The sequence below is a fragment of the Lontra canadensis genome, unplaced genomic scaffold (genome assembly GCF_010015895.1).
Source record: "Lontra canadensis isolate GAN:19392208 unplaced genomic scaffold, GSC_riverotter_1.0 scaffold125, whole genome shotgun sequence".
NCBI classification, from domain to species: domain Eukaryota; kingdom Metazoa; phylum Chordata; class Mammalia; order Carnivora; family Mustelidae; genus Lontra; species Lontra canadensis.
This window is the reverse complement of record NW_022631119.1, coordinates 3,165,712-3,180,129: the sequence shown is the minus strand read 5'-3', so window position 1 is coordinate 3,180,129 and position 14,418 is coordinate 3,165,712. Positions and strand designations below refer to the sequence as shown.

The window sequence follows — 14,418 nt, the reverse complement described above, 5'->3', positions numbered from 1 at the left end:
TGACGAATTTACTCTCATGATCTCATTACCTTCCAAAGGCTCCACCTCCAAACACTATCATTCTGGCCATTAGGATTTCAACATATGAGTTTTTTGGGAAGGGTCAAACATTCAGCACACAGGCATGCTAAGGGAAAAAATGGTTGAGTTCCTTTTAGGTTGAGAGGTGAAAAGCCTTTCTATTTCTTACAGTCAAATGAATACATTTTACTATGTTTAAAAATTGCCTAGAGAAAAGAATACAAACACAAATAACAAATTGGGAGAAGATATCTGCAACATAAAAAAAAAAAAAAGAGTGACTCTTCCTAAGACCAAAAGAGCTTCATTTTAAAAATCAAGAGAAAAATTAAAAATCATTATTAAAAAGGACAAAACAGGAGCACCTGGGTGACTCTATCGGTTAAGCCTCTGCCTTCCGCTCAGGTCATGATCCCAGGGTCCTGGGATCAACCCCTGCATCTGGCTCTCTGCTCAGTGGGAAGCCTGCTTCTCCCTCTTCCACACCCCCTGCTTGTGTTCCCTCTCCCGATGTGTATCTCTCTGTCAAGTAAAGAAATAAAATCTTAAAAAAAAAAAAAAAGGCAGGAGTCAGGTGGTACTCAAAATAAACAGACTCACTTATTTTTGGGACTCTTTAGGAGGTTGTAGGACACCAACTAGTTTCTCTGAAAACTAATACATAAAGGGAAAGAACCAAATAGATTTGTGTCATGTGAACTAAATTTTAAGATAACCAAATAGCTGACAAAGAAAAGTTCTTATTTATAGAACCCCAACTAAGAAATCCAGAAGAAAGTGAGAGAATTTTTAAAAATCACTAAAAGTACACAGACAGCCTCTGCTTTGCTGTCTTGCCCACCATCCCCTTGTGGTATATTCAATAAACTTCCATCTCCTTTATAAATAAATAAATAAACAAGCAAATAAACAAACAAATATCACTATATATAATCCTTAATGGAATAACAGATTTCACCATCAACCATAAATGGATGTTATAACCTTTAGATCAGTGTTTCTTAACCTTATTTTTCATTATTAGTTCCCAAAGAGCCTTTTTGACACCTTTTTTTCCCTATCACCATGAAATTTTAATACTACAAATATACTGTATTTATGTGTTTGTGTACTCTGTGACTTCAAGGGCCACAAACCATTGTACCCTTCCCTACTAAGAACCAAGTTTTAGCCCCTTGCGGTGGGCGGGTTGGTGGCGGGGAAATACCTTCTTCTATTAATAGGCGTAAAAGGAAGGGAGAACATTATGAAAGGATTAAGTGGACAGCACTTGAACACTGATCAATATAGCATCACCAGAAGTGGGACACCAGACTCTAAAAGCCACAGGATGTGAATAGGAAGTACACAGCACCAACTATGAATTATTTTTGCCCAAATATATGGCTTATGCAAAATATGATCTGAATTTGATGAAGCCCCTAGATCTAACTACTTGTTTACAGAAATATGGGGCAGTGGGGAACAAATTATATGACACCACAAATTAGTAATTAGCCAAAAGCAAAACGTAGAATATTCTATATACAACCTAGTTTTGTTTTGTTTTGTTTTGTTTTGTTTTTACAAAACAGTGATACCAATTAAAATACAACAAAAGCAAAAAAACGGAAGGGAAACTGTTGTAGATTAAAGAAATTTAAGAGGCTTGGCAGCTGAATGCACTGTGTAGACCTTATCTGGAGCATGATTTGAAGAAACCAATTGTAAAAACCTATCTTTGAAAGAAATGGAGAAACCTGGATATGAACTGTGTATGTGCTATTATGGAATTAACTGTTAGTTTTAAAAGTTGGGATAACATCACGGATATTATCTAAAAATTATATTGGTTTTGGTTACATATGCATACACATGGATAAAATTATGTAATTCTTGAAATGCTACAAAAAAAGGAGAAAAGATAAATATAAGGGTATTTGTAAATGTTTTAAATTATAGCTGGGTGTTGAGCACATTGGGGTTTGTACTATTTTCTTCTATGCTCAAAAATTTCCATAATCAAATTAAAATAAATTTTAATTTTTTAATTAAAATTTTTTAAAGATTTTATTTATTTGACAGAGATCACAAGTAGGCAGAGAGGCAGGCAGAGAAAGGAGGAAGCAGGCATCCTGCTGAGCAGAGAGCCTGATGCGGGGCTTGATCCCAGAACCCTGGAATCATGACCTGGGCCGAAGGCAGAGGCTTTAACCCACTGAGCCACCCAGGCGCCCCAATTTTTTAATTAAATTTTTAAATTAAAATAAAAATCTTCATATTTCCTCCAGCGGGTCTTGTTCTCTCTTATCAAAAATCAGGCCAGAAAGGGCTGATCTGTCATTGGGTGGAAAGGAGAGGAGTAGTGTGGTTGGAGAATGGAGTAAGCTTTGTGAGCTCATCCCTGCAGCGTCATCATTTATGGGGATAGCTAAGCCTAATAACCAGTCACTGAAAGGCTGGTTCCTCCTTAGGATGTTTGTTGATGGAGGTAGCAATATCCTGAAAAGTAAGAAACTTGAGGGAAGAAAGAAAATGACAAGTTATTTTAGGCAAGCTTCTTAGGCGTGCAAGATTATTTTTCCTTTCCTGTGTGGCTCTGTTGTTAAAAGAACGGAGAAAAAAATCAGAACCAACAAAACAATTTAGGATCATCTCCCACAACTTCAAGCCAGAGAAAGGGGTTGGTTTTCCCCACAGGACTCTCCAAGTAGAATGCGGCATCCTATTATGGTGATCTCCCTTCTTAGGGCACCCCCAGGTGTAAATCCTCATTATAGCGACAGCTTCAAAATAGGCACGTTCTATCTTCGACAAAGCAGGAAAGAATGTCCAATGGAAAAAAGACAGCCTCTTCAATAAATGGTGTTGGGAAAATTGGACAGCCACATGCAGAAAAATGAAATTGGATCATTTCCTTACACCACACACGAAAATAGACTCAAAATGGATGAAGGACCTCAATGTGAGAAAGGAATCCATCAAAATCCTTGAGGAGAACACAGGCAGCAACCTCTTCGACCTCAGCTGCAGCAACATCTTCCTAGGAACATCGCCAAAGGCAAGGGAAGCAAGGGCAAAAATGAACTATTGGGATTTTATCAAGATCAAAAGCTTTTGCACAGCAAAGGAAACAGTTAACAAAACCAAAAGACAACTGACAGAATGGGAGAAGATATTTGCAAACGACATATCAGATAAAGGGCTAGTGTCCAAAATCTATAAAGAACTTAGCAAACTCAACACCCAAAGAACAAATAATCCAATTAAGAAATGGGCAGAGGACATGAACAGACATTTCTGCAAAGAAGACATCCAGATGGCCAACAGACACATGAAAAAGTGTTCCATATCACTCGGCATCAGGGAAATACAAATCAAAACCACAATGAGATATCACCTCACACCAGTCAGAATGGCTAAAATTAACAAGTCAGGAAACGACAGATGCTGGCGAGGATGCGGAGAAAGGGGAACCCTCCTACACTGTTGGTGGGAATGCAAGCTGGTGCAACCACTCTGGAAAACAGCATGGAGGTTCCTCAAAATGTTGAAAATAGAACTACCCTATGACCCAGCAATTGCACTACTGGGTATTTACCCTAAAGATACAAACGTAGTGATCCGAAGGGGCATGTGCACCCGACTGTTTATAGCAGCAGTGTCTACAGTAGCCAAACTATGGAAAGAACCTAGATGTCCATCAACAGATGAATGGATAAAGAAGATGTGGTATATATACACAATGGAATACTATGCAGCCATCAAAAGAAATGAAATCTTGCCATTTGCGACGACGTGGATGGAACTAGAGGGTATCATGCTTAGCGAAGTAAGTCAGTCGGAGAAAGACAATTATCATATGATCTCCCTCATATGAGGGAGAGGAGATGCAACATGGGGGGTTAATGGGGTAGGAGAAGAGTAAATGAAACAAGTTGGGATTGGGAGGGAGACAAACCATAAGTGACTCTTAATCTCACAAAACAAACTGAGGGTTGATGGGGGAGGGGGGTTGGGAGGGGGGGTGGTGTTATGGACATTGGGGAGGGTATGTGCTATGGTGAGAGCTGTGAAGTGTGTAAACCTGGCGATTCACAGACCTGTACCCCTGGGGATAAAAATATATGTTTATAAAAAATAAAATTAAAAAAAATAGGCACGTTCTATCTGCACAGTAAGGCGAAGGAATTACAGCAGCTGGAACCGCGCGATTCCCAAAGGACTCTGTCCCTGTTACAGAGGAGGGTTAAGTACACAGGTGCGAAGGATCCCAGCCGCCAAAAGCATTAGAAGATGACAGGTGAGCTCATCGTGCCGCCACAGATGGGGACACACACACATTGCGCGCGGTGGAACGTTAAGGGTAACATATTTCTGATTCCCTCCTCCCGGAACGAGTCACGGTGCTGAGTTTGCCAGCGGAGAGGGGTGCCAAGTGCACTCCACTATCACCGGGGCGAAGGAACGAAACTAATAACGCCCCGTCCCTGCCGCTCGGAACCGAAGTGAAGGCGCCCATATTGCCGGCGGAGAAGGGCACAAGCACCCCGCAACCGCAAGGCCGACTTCCGTAAGGAATTAACCTGGAGCGCTACGACTCAGGAGAAATGTAGTCCAGAACCAGGGTCGTCCTGGGTCCTGTCAGCACCGAGCCCCAGCTGGCATACCAGTATTCCCAGCACCACGCGGCAACTTTTTTCTGGGTGCTACAAACCAAATGCAGCGTGTGAGTCCCAGTGAGGCGGTCCACTCACCTGGCCGCTGCAGACTGGATCCTTGCATCAAGGCGTAACGGAATAAGTGGACGAAATGGCGCAAGGACGCGGTGGCCTCCGGGAAATGTAGTCAAAAGTGTGACCCCCGCTCGATCCCCCAAAATGCAGAGGCAGTGGCCACGTTCTGCCCTGAATCGGGCGCGCCCTGAGTCTCCCGTGCTCTAGTGGGGGAATCTCGCGCTACTCAGGTGTGAGTCGATCTATTTCCTTCTTACTTAAATGACCCCAGAAAATCCCATGGAGTTTCCCAGAAATTGGGTCTTGTAGTGATGCCTTCAGAGAAATGTAGTCCGGATCTGAAAAGCTGCGCAAGGCCAGTAGGTAGGGTCTGGGTTTCTCCGACCAGAGCTCTGGCTCAGTCGCAGTAGTTGTGACTACAGGTTTCTGCTCAAGAGGCATTGGGGGTTTGACGCTTACTTCACGGAAGCGTGTTTATATCCAAGTGTCCTCTGCAGGGGATGCTGGGACTGTGGGGAGTATGCCATGTGTTAGATGGTGTTTGCAACTGTGAGAGGGATGTTTGTGAATAAACGTGGGATCCATTCGGGATTATGTGCGCGCGTCTCGGGGACGGTGTGACTGACTCTAAGGCTGCTGTCTGGGATTAATCAGTCTGGAACTAAGTATTTTTATAACTTTTAACAAAGAAAATGCTTTTTCTATGTTTTCATGGTTATGAATTTAGAATAGATTCCTATGTAATTATAAACTTGTTAAATGAAGGATACATAGAGTTCACCTGTAGCAGTGAATGTGGGGAAAGAAGCGCATGCAGCACTGAGTAAGAGTGGTATCTCTAGGGCGCCTGGGTGGCTCAGTGGGTTAAGCCGCTGCCTTCGGCTCAGGTCATGATCTCAGGGTCCTGGGATCGAGTCCCGCATCGGGCTCTCTGCTCGGCAGGGAGCCTGCTTCCCTCTCTCTCTCTGCCTGCCTCTCTGTCTACTTGTGATCTCGGTCTGTCAAATAAATAAATAAAGTCTTTAAAAAAAAATTAAAAAAAAAAAAAGAGTGGTATCTCTAAGCTTCTGTTTCCTCACCTGTAAAATGAGGTTGACATTTATGTAATGTTTTGGAGCACCGCTGTCCAATTGAACTTTCTGTAAAACTCGGTTCTGTGTTCTGTATCTGCACTGTCCAGAACAGTAGGCACTAGCCATATATGGCTGTTGAGCCTCTTAAATATGGCTAGTTTGAGGAATGAATTTTTAATTTTTTTTAAGATTTTACTTATTTATTTGACACAGAGAGAGATCACAAGTAAGCAGAGAGGCAGGCAGAGAGAGAGAGGGAAACAGGCTCCCTGCTGAGCGGAGAGCCTGATGCAGGGCTGGATCCCAGGACCCTGAGATTATGACCTGAGCCAAAGGCAGCGGCTTAACCCATTGAACCACCCAGGCGCCACTGAATTTTTAATTTTACTTAATTTTAATAAATTTAAATTTAAGCAGTTATAATTGGCTACCTAACTTGGACAGAGCAGCCTGCAGCATCAATTTCCTTTCAAGATTTAGAGGGGGGAAACTTAAATAATTTCATCTAGCAAATAATTACAAAAAATGAGTTTTATATTGAAATGAAGAGGGATGGGGGTGCTTGGGTGGCTCAGTTGGTTAAGTGTCTAACCAGTTCAGGTCATGATCTCAGGATCCTGGGATCCAGCCCCGTATGGTGCTTCCTGCCCAGCAGGGAGTCTGCTTCTCCCACTCGCTCTGACTCTGCCTCTGCCCTGCTTGTGCTCTTGCTCTCTGTCTCTCTCTCAAATAAGTAAATAAATAAAATCTTTATAAAAAAGAGAAAATGCAAATTCCGCCTTAGTCTTTTTTTAGAGGAATAATTTAGAGGAACTCCACAAATATTATACATACATCTCCATGATTTTTTCATGCACAGGCAATCACCACACACAGGTTAAGATGAAGAACATTTATTTCCAAGATGTCAGAATGTTCACTTGTAAACATTGATTCCACTTAGAAGTGACCATTATTTGGACTTCTAACACCATAGATTACTTTTGTGTATTCTTAAACTTCATTTGAATGCAGTCAGTGTAATGATATGTGTCTGGCATGTTTTTGTCAACATTAAGTTTCCAAGATGAGTCCTTATGGTTAAATGTAGCAAAAATTTCTTTAGCCAGCTAGAAAATATTTTAGGTTTTGTGTGCCAGATGTTCTCTGTCCCAGCTACTCAACTCTGCTATTCTAGCATGAAAGCAGCCATAGACAATATGTAAACAAGTGAGTATGGCTGTATTCCAATAAAACTTTATTTATGGACACTGAAATTTGAATTTCATATAATTTTTACATATTGCAAAATACTTTTTTTTTCACCCACTTAAAAATGTAGAAACTTGGGGCACCTGGGTGGCTCAGTGGGTTAAGCCTCTGCTTTCCACTCAGGTCATGATCTCAGGGTCCTGGGATCGAGCCCCACATCAGGCTCTCTGCTCAGCGGGGAGCCTGCTTCCCACTCTCTCTCTCTGCCTGCCTCTCTGCCTACTTGTGATCTCTCTCTGTGTGTCAAATAAATAAATAAAATCTTTTTAAAAAATGTAGAAACTTTCTGAGGTCATTGGCCCTACCAAAACAAGTGACAGGTCATATTTAATAATTATTAATAGGGCACCTGCATGGTTCAGTGGGTTATAGCCTCTGCCTTCAGCCCAGGTCATGATCCTAGGGTCCTGGGATCGAGCCCTGCATTGGGCTTTCTTAGCAGGGAGCCTGCTTCCCTCTCTCTGCCTGCCTCTCTGCCTACTTGTGATCTCTGTCTGTCAAATAAATAAATAAAATCTTTAAAAATTAATTATTAATAATTATGAGTGTGAAAAGACAATTGGTTTGACCTAAATAAAGCAAGCTAAAATCTTTGGAAATCCTAGTTTTATTACAGTTGCTAAAAAAACATTGCTATCAAATCACGTGAATATAGGACAACAACAGAATGTTGGTGGAAACATAGAAATCAAGAATGACTTCTCCCTCAGATTGCTTCAGAAATTCCTTTAGATTGTTCTAACTTAAAGAAATTGAAACTGGATGATAGCCTTTGTGTGATGTGTATAGTATGGTAGGCAGAGTTCTAAAATGGCCCCAGGACATTTGTCCTCTGGTGTTATTGCTGTGATTATCTGGATGATCTTCTCTGTTACCTATTGCTATGTAATAAATGGTCCCAAAGCTTAATGCCTTCAAATAACAACAAATCAGTTTGGGTCAGAAATCTGTTTACAGTTGAGCTTGGGCCTCATCTTCAGGATCTCTCACAGACTGCAATCAAGGTGTCAGCTGAGGCCACAGTCATGCCAAATCTCACACGGGGAAGGATCTGCCTCAAAGTTCTCTGTTACAGTTATTGATAGAATTCAGTCTTCATAGCTATTGGAATGTGAGCCTCAGTTCCTCATTGGCTGTCAGCCAGAGATTATCCTTAGCTCACAGGAAGGCAGCTTACTTCATCAGAGCAAGAAAGCACAAAGAACCAGAATGTGTGAGCAAGAAGGAAGTTACAGACTTTAATAACCTAATATCAAAAGTGAAATCCCATCCTCTTGCCATGTTCTATTCATTAGAAGCAAGCCACTAAATCTAACCCATACTAAAAGAAAGAAAGTACAAAAGGATGTGAACATTTGAAGGCAGGGATTCCTGGAAGTTGTTTTAGAAGTATCCTACCATACATTCTTACTTGCTACTCCATTTTCCATTTCTCCCCAAATTTCTCCTGCCTGAGCCCCACATCAGGCTCATGCCTGAGCCAGAGAATACTATTATAGGTTAATCCAGTCACGAATATGTCCCTGACATATGTACCTCTTCATATAAAAAATGAACACTGCTATAGGTTTTCATCTCTCAGGATCCCCAGGAGAGACCCCTTTACCAATCTGTAAGCAGGCTTCAATCATTTCCATACCCACCATTAAAGGACTCATAAAACCTGAGATTTCACATACTTAAACTGAGGCCAGTCAACTTTTCCGAGGGCGATCAAATGAGATCATCCTTTCCTTATCATTAAATGGAGATCTGACAAGAGATGGTCAAGTATCTCTCTGAAGGGACTTCATTTTTGCTCCATCTCTGCTCTAGGCCAAAGACTGTGTATAGAGGATATGCTGATTTTTTAGTACACATATGAAGGGAAATTTAAGAAAACTGGGGCACATAGGAGGGACCTGGATGACATCCTCTAAAAATGGGAGGAACTGGGGAGCAGTTCTGGGACATAAAGAAGTTTCAGAGTAAAAAATTAAACTCTTCACATAACCAGAATTCAACATTGAAAACCAACTTACTTGAGCCATAGTTTTAGAATTACAAGAACCAAACAGTGCCTCTTGGAGTTTATCTACTTGAGAAGCCTAGAATCCAGGGAAGCCATATCCCTAAGAGGAAAAAATGAGACCAAATTTGCCATGGAGTTAATAAAATGTCCAGTTTTCTTTTTTTTTCCAAACCAACCCCCCACCTTCATATATACACTGGGAAGATTAGCAGGAATTTAAATATCTCTACACTTTTCTCAAACTCCAGAGAACTCTAGCAGAGGTTCTCCTGCACAAAGGCAAAAGTCAGCACTTTAACAGGATTTCCAGAAGTCTTCTGTTCTGGGATGCTGAGCTGCACTTGTGACCAGACTGTTCAGACTTCCTTTTCCAGGCTTTAGGAGGGACCATTTCATCCATGTAGAAGCTCCTTTAAGGCTTTGGGAAACTGCCTGTTTTTCCACATCTGAACTAAGAAAACTGCACAGACCACACTTGGCAGTGGCTAAACTACACGTTACCCATGTGCAGCCCTTTTCCTAGCCAGGATTACAACTTCCAGAGCTCTCAGGGCTTACCAATCTCATTTAGCATTCAGAGGATGAAATCATGGCCACTATCTCTAGACAAAAATAAATACTTTTTGTCCTTTTTTTAATCTTTTGCTGGTCAAAGCCCTAATCTATCACTCCCGGCTATGAGATTAAAAACAGTGGGAAGTACCTGGCTGGCATAGTTGGTAGACTTTTAATTTCCAAGTCTGAGGTCAAGCCACAGAGATTACTTAAGCAAACAAACAAACAAAAAACCCAAAATACAAACAAAAAAAACACACCATAGATTACCAGACCTTGTTGAAGGACCAGGTGCCCACAACACATATGCATCAGGTTATACTTAAAAGAGACATAAAGAGGCAACTACCATATGGTCTCATTCTTCTTCCACTTGATTATTTAAATTGAGGTATAATACACACACAATAAAGTGCATAGAGGGCCTCATCTTCTTTCCCTCAGCGGCAGCAGTGGATTGTGCAGACATGGCCAAGATAAAGGTTGAAGACCTTTGTGGCAAAAAGAAGCTGCTTAAACAGCTGTAAGACCTAAAGGTAGAGCTGTCCCTAATAAACAGTGCCAAGGTGACAGGCAGCACAGCTTCCAAGCTCTCCAAGATCTAAGTTGTCTCCATATCCAACCCCTGTGTTCTTACTGTCATCAACCAGACACAGAATGAGAACCTCAGGAAATTCTACAAGGGAAAGTGCAAACCCCTGGATCTGTGGCTCAAGAAGACACGTGCTTGGGGCACCCGGGTGGCTTAGTGGGTTAAAGCCTCTCCTTTGGCTCAGGTCATGATCCCAGTGTCCTGGGATCGAGACCCACATCGGGTTCTCTGCTCAGTGAGGAGCCTGCTTCTCCCTCTCGCTCTGCCTGCCTCTCTGCTTGCTTGTGATCTCTATCAAATAAATAAATAAAAATCTTAATTAAAAAAAAAAAGAAGACAAATACCTGCTGAATGACCAGAAGAATGAAGACCAAGCAGCAGCTGCGGAAGTAGCACCTGTACCAGCTACTACACAGTCAATGAGTACACAGTCAATGCCTGAGAAACCACGACAATAAAACCCCCAAAAAGTGTATAAAGCACACTGATGTATACAGCTTATTTTTCACCTGTGTGTATACAAGAGTGACCATCACCCAGATTGAGATGTATGTTGGATTACTACATAGGAAATTACATCTAGAAGTTCCTGAGTGATGTATGTATTGATAAAGGATTCATTGCTATTTTTTCCCATTTCTTTCTGAAATGGGTTTGTTTGCTTCCAAATACCTTCTAGACATAATGTTCTTCAAAATGTTCTTCAAACATCTTATCCTAATAATCTCCCTTTGCATCTAATGTCATTTTAATAAGAGGTGTAAGGCATATAGCTTTCTGCATAAATCCATTCACCTCTAGAGAGCCTATGGATTTAAATTAAGTTGCAGCTTGCCAGAAAGTCTTTCATTCACATCTTCAGAGGTGTACCATCTAATTTTTCTGGAGGCCTTTATCACACCCTACTTCAGATTTATCCCTATGAAGATTACATCTTTCTTGCTCAATTACGAATATCCAAAGGATAGCAACTACATTTTTAATGCTGGTATCTCTTATACACTAGCATACAGTCTGGTATATTGTGAGCAATTATTAAATGTATAACAATTACTCAGAAATTCAACTTCTAGGAAAATATCATTGGGAAAGAACTATAAAATGCATAATGATACATACCTCAGGATGTATCAGAGAATAACATATAAGTTAGAAATAAACATACCTAATAAAAGGTTAAATTATGGTCACCAAGTTAGTAATACATTATGCCATATACCAATAATGATGATATATATTCTACAGAACTGTTGAGTATTCCTGATGAATTACTGAGATGCAAAGCACTGAATGCATGAAATTGGGAGGCGATATTCAGTCATAACTTTTTCCCTCCCTCCCTCCTTCACAACTTTTAAAGTGGGCTTTGTTGTAAAACTTCTCAGATGTGAATCTCAGCTCTTATAAAAACTCACCATGTGCGTGAGATGGTGACATCTCATTGAACAACTTATGTTTTGGGGTCCAGTTTCATCATCTTACTTTAAAGTGGAGATAATAATTTAGAGTTACATGTCATTTAAAATAAAATGAACAGGTTTTAAACACATGCTATTGAAGACTCAGAAGGAGAAAAGTAAAAGAATGGGACAGAAGAATATTTAAAAAAATAGATGAAAAATTTCCCAAACTAAAGCCCGTCAGGCTATAGTTCCAAGTTCTCAAAAGCCCAAGAAGAATAAATACAAAGAAAACTCTGCTGAAGATTTTTTAAAAAAGAAGATGAAGAGGAAGAAAAAAAATTTTTTTTCGTGGTTTTTTTTTTAAGATTTTATTTATTTGACAGAGAGAGAGAGAGAGAGATCACAAGTAGGCAGAGAGGCAGGCAGAGAGAGAGAGGGGAGGAAGCAGGCTCCCTGCGGAGCTCAATCCCAGGACCCCGGATCATGACCTGAGCTGAAGGCAGGGGCTTTAACCCACTGAGCCACCCAGGCGCCCCGGAAGAAAATTTTTAAAGTATTGAATAGTGGGGTGCCCAGGTGGCTCAGCTGACTGTCTGATTCTTGATTCTAGCTCAGGTCATGATCTCAGGGTTCTGGGATCAAGTCCCATGTCAGTCTATGCAATTAGCTTGGGACTCTCCTTCTTCCCCCACCGCCGCTGGCACATGCGCACTCTCTATCAAATAAATAAATAAATAAATAAATAAATAAATAAATAAATATTTTTTAAAGAGTAGTAGAGATAAGGCAGCTGATATCTCCAAAACAACAAACTAAAGCCACAGCAACTAAATGAGATCTTCAACATACTGAAAGAAAAATGTTAACCTAGAATTCTATACTAGGTAAAAACCACCTTCAAAGAAATGGTGTGGGCACTTATTCTCGAAATGAGTTTGCTTGACTGACTATAATTTCACAATACTGATTGAAATTCTCAGTCTCAACTGACAGAATGGGAGAAGATATTTGCAAACGACATATCAGATAAAGGGCTAGTATCAACAATCTATAAAGAACTTATCAAACTCAACACCCAAAGAACAAATAATCCAATCAAGAAATGGGCAGAAGACATGAACAGACATTTCTGCAAAGAAGACATCCACATGGCCAAGAGAAACATGAAAAAGTGCTCCACATCACTCGGCATCAGGGAAATACAAATCAAAACCACAATGAGATACCACCTCACACCAGTCAGAATGGCTAAAATTAACAAATCAGGAAATGACAGATGCTGGCAAGGATGCGGAGAAAGGGGAACTCTCCTACACTGTTGGTGGGAATGCAAGCTGTTATATAGCCACTCTGGAAAACAGTATGGAGGTTCCTAAAAAAGTTGAAAATAGAGCTACCCTACGACCCAGCAATAGCACTACTGGGTGTTTACTCTAAAGATACAAATGTAGTGATCCAAAGGGGCACGTGCACCCGAATGTTTATAGCAGCAATGTCCACAATAGCCAAACTATGGAAAGAACCTAGATGTCCATCAACAGATGAATGGATAAAGAAGATGTGGTGTATATATACAATGGAATACTATGCAGCCATCAAAAGAAATGAAATCTTGCCATTTGTGATGACGTGGATGGAACTAGAGGGTATTATGCTTAGCAAAATAAGTCAATTGGAGAAAGACAACTGTCATATGATCTCCCTGATATGAGGAAGTGGAGATGCAATGTGGGGGTTTTGGGGGGTAGGTAAAGAATAAATGAAACAAGATGAGATCCGGAGGGACACAAACCATAAGAGACTCTTAATCTCACAAAACAAACTGAGGGTAACCAGTTGAGGGGGGGTGGTAGGGAGAGGCTGGTGGGGTTAAGGACATTAGGGAAGGTATGTACTATGGTGAGTGCTGTGAAATGTGTAAACCTGGCGATTCACAGACCTATACCCCTTGGGCTAAAAATATATTATATGTTAATTAAAAAAATTAAAAAAATTTAAAAAAAAGAAATTCTCAGTCTCCATCCTTAACCAAAAGAATCACAGTATAAAAGATAAAGACCTTTTGCACTTTCTATGATATGAATAGATGCTAGCATTTATGGAGGCTGTGCCAGAGAGCTAAAACAGTCATCATCCTGCCCCAGCAATAATAAGGCAGCTCCACCACGTTGGAGGGAATCTGCTGAGACTATGTGGTTTGAATAGAACCCTCTGTCCCAGGAATAACCTGTTTTCCTCCCAGTTGGTGGGCAACTTCAGATGTTGTGTGTGCATGGAGCCTCTCTACCACCCTAAATTTGAATAAGAAACTTGATTAATTAATTGATTTTTTAAGAGAGAGAGAGAGCACACATGCCAGCTGGGAGGAGGGGGTTGCAAGTAGGATTGTTGTGATGGGAGGGGAAGAGGCAGAGGGAGAATCTTAAGCAGGCTCCATGCTCAGCACACAACCCATGTGGGCTGGATCTCACCACCCTGAGATCATGATCTGAGCTGAAATCAAGAGTCAGACACTTAACCGACAGCCACCTAGGCGCCCCCCACCCCAGAACTTGATTTAAATGGAAATCAGAGAGGCACATGGGTGGCTCAGTTGGTTAAGTGCCTGCCTTCAGCTCAGGTCGTGATCCCAGGGACCTGGGATCAAGTCCTGCATTGCACTCCTGGCTCAGCGGGGAGCCTGCTTCTCCCTCTCCCTCTGCCTCTCCTCCCCATACTCTCTCTCTCTCTCTCAGATAAAGAAATAAAATCTTTAAAAACATAAATGGGAATCAGAGACTCATAAAATAAAATTCAA

The 14,418-nt window shown here is 41.1% G+C and overlaps 1 protein-coding gene across 2 annotated transcripts in view; it reads right to left on the bottom strand.

The window, feature by feature from the left end:
* ZFP30 (ZFP30 zinc finger protein) overlaps positions 1 to 14,418 on the bottom strand; it is a 56,426-nt gene that overhangs the window by 16,753 nt on the left and 25,255 nt on the right. The window contains exon 1 of one of the 2 annotated variants that reach the window (XM_032842092.1): positions 4,758 to 4,931. The exons of the other annotated variant lie outside the window; for it this stretch is intronic. The gene's annotated coding sequence lies outside the window, so the exon portion shown is untranslated. Of the gene's footprint in view, positions 1 to 4,757; positions 4,932 to 14,418 lie in introns of those variants that run through there. 2 annotated transcript variants of the gene reach the window in all.